This window comes from Littorina saxatilis, linkage group LG8 (assembly GCF_037325665.1).
Source record: "Littorina saxatilis isolate snail1 linkage group LG8, US_GU_Lsax_2.0, whole genome shotgun sequence".
NCBI lineage: Eukaryota > Metazoa > Mollusca > Gastropoda > Littorinimorpha > Littorinidae > Littorina > Littorina saxatilis.
Window position 1 is genome coordinate 60575486 of NC_090252.1, and position 2500 is coordinate 60577985.

Below are 2500 nucleotides of genomic sequence, written 5' to 3' on the forward strand. Positions count from 1 at the left end.
CACATACAGAAGCCAGGAGTATGCAGGCGATACTAAACATATTGTTCGAGCTTGAATGTTTTATCTCAAGAGCTTACAACAAGCTCAAGGAAGAAGTGCCCCACATCCACAACGCTAAGTCTCGGTCGTAGCACTGCTTGATGTTCTGCTGTCAGACACCGATTGAGTTCTACTTTGATAAACAAAGTGCTGGTTTTGAGTCACAAAATATGGTATACTCTTGTAAATCACCGACTACTCCGTGTAACGTCCACTGCTTTGTTTCAATCAGTGGTCATACTGTTAAACACGCACTCTTCTTGTATGAATACAGACAACTTTGCTAAACACACGCTATTTTGTTAAACACGGGTTCATCGTTTGAACTGACGATACTCTTTTAAACAAAGTACTGTTGGATACACTGAAGTGTGTAAACACAATGTACTCTGTTTAGCACAGACGTCTCAGATTGCTCTGTAAAGCACAGTCTATACTGTTAAACACAAGCTACTCTGTAAAGCACAGTCTATTCCGTTAAACACAAGTCGTATCACAAAACACAGATTATTAAAGTTTCTTCCACATCACAATCAAATGTAACAGCAGGTCCGCTCTTATGCGAGTTATGAAACGCTTTTCGCTTACACTTAAACTTTATTTTAATACTGCTCTTTGCATATTTTCTATTCACACACTTCACCCGAAATGAAAGTTTCTTGTTACATAAATGGAGCTAGCAAAAACAGGTCTTAGTCATCCACCTTGTGTCACCACCACCCAACACGTATTTTGTAGAAACATGATCAGTTTCGGCAGGATGTAAAATGAGCTTGTCCTCACAAAACTACCTTTAAGCGTCAGTCATGCGCGACCTACACTTTGAAGAACGCGGAGTTTTCTTGTGTTAAAAATGCGTGCACCGTCCTGTCTGTGTAGACGATGGTGTAAACCGTCACATCACTTTCCAGACTTTACATAGCATAGTCTTTGACCTCTCACCAGTGCATGCGTGCGTGCTCGCGCGTGTGTGGGCGTGCGTGCGTGTGTGCGTGAGTGTGTGTGTGTGTGTGTATGTGTGTGTGTGTGTGTGTGTGTGCGTGTGTGCGTGCATGCGTGCGTACGTGTGTGTTTATATGTGTGTGTGTGCATGTGTGTGCGTGCGTGCGTGTGTGTATGTGTGTGTGTATGTGTGTGTGTGTGTGTGTGTGTGTTTGTGTGTGTGTGTGCGTGTGTGTCTGTGTGTCTGTCTGTGTGTGTGTGTGCGCTTGAAAACAAGTACCTTATGTGTGCATGCTACACTGATTTGACAATTGTCGACAAACACTTAATACGTGTAAACGTTTTGTGAAGTGCAGCGGCCTCGAGAAATTACAAGGATAAAATGCATAGCCTCATTGCAAAAACAGAGACAGAAAAACAGGTGTGTATGGCAGGAAAGAAAGATGAACCGCCCTTTTCAAAATTCACCCATTGACATCCAGTCACTCGCGGCATATGCAAAGACATTGCTTTGTTGTGTCCTTTTTTCCTGGTACCGCTCTGGTTATCCTTGCGGCGATAAAACGTTAATGTTTAAAGGCCCAGTACTTTCCGTTAACACCTTTCTGCTCACAATCAAAGATATGTCAGGAATGTACGTGGAATAAGAACACCCCTCCTCTCGACACATATACAACACTAGATGAATACCCGCTTCGCCGGGAAGAAGTAGAGCCGAATACCCGGCTTAGCCGGGTACCCGGATTGGCCGGGAAGAAGTAGAGCCGAATACCAGGCTTCGCCGGGGAAGGAAGGGAGATAAACGCGCAAAACACTGGAGAAGATAAGGAAGAGTTACTGGGAATGGATGTACAGAAAAACCATAAAAACCAAAATCGGTTCTGCGCTTCGCGCTGAGAGCACGTGTTCAAAATGTTCATCGACCAGATTGTGTCCGGGGTCTACCTGAATATGCCCACCGAATTTGAAGCAGTTCCATCGAGAACTTTGGCCGTGCATCGCAAACACACACACACACACACACACACACACACACACACAGACACAGACACACAGACACACACGCACACACACACACACACACACACACACACACACACACACACACACACACACACACACACACACACACACACACACACACACACACACAAGCCGTATATAGATATAGAAGTCGCGTAAGGCAAAATTACTACATTTAGTCAAGCTGTGGAACTCATGTAATGAAACTGAACGCACTGCATTTTTTCACAATGACCGTAGTCCGCCGCTCGTGCAAAAGGCAGTGAAATTAACGAGCCAGTTTAGCGCGGTGGTGGTTGCGCTGTGCTGCACAGCACGCTTTTATGTACCTCTCTTCGTTTTAACTTTCTGAGCGTGTTTTTTTAGTCCAAACATATCATATCGATATGTTTTTTGAATCAGGAACCAACAAGGAATAAGATGAAATGGTTTTAAATCGAGTTCGGAAATTTAATTTTAATCATAATTTTTATATTTTTAATTGTCAGAGCTTGCT

General features: G+C 43.7%; 1 protein-coding gene across 1 annotated transcript in view; it reads right to left on the reverse strand.

Moving 5' to 3' along the window:
• Positions 1 to 2500, reverse strand: part of LOC138974775 (uncharacterized) — an 86231-nt gene that overhangs the window by 9197 nt on the left and 74534 nt on the right. The window lies entirely within an intron of this gene.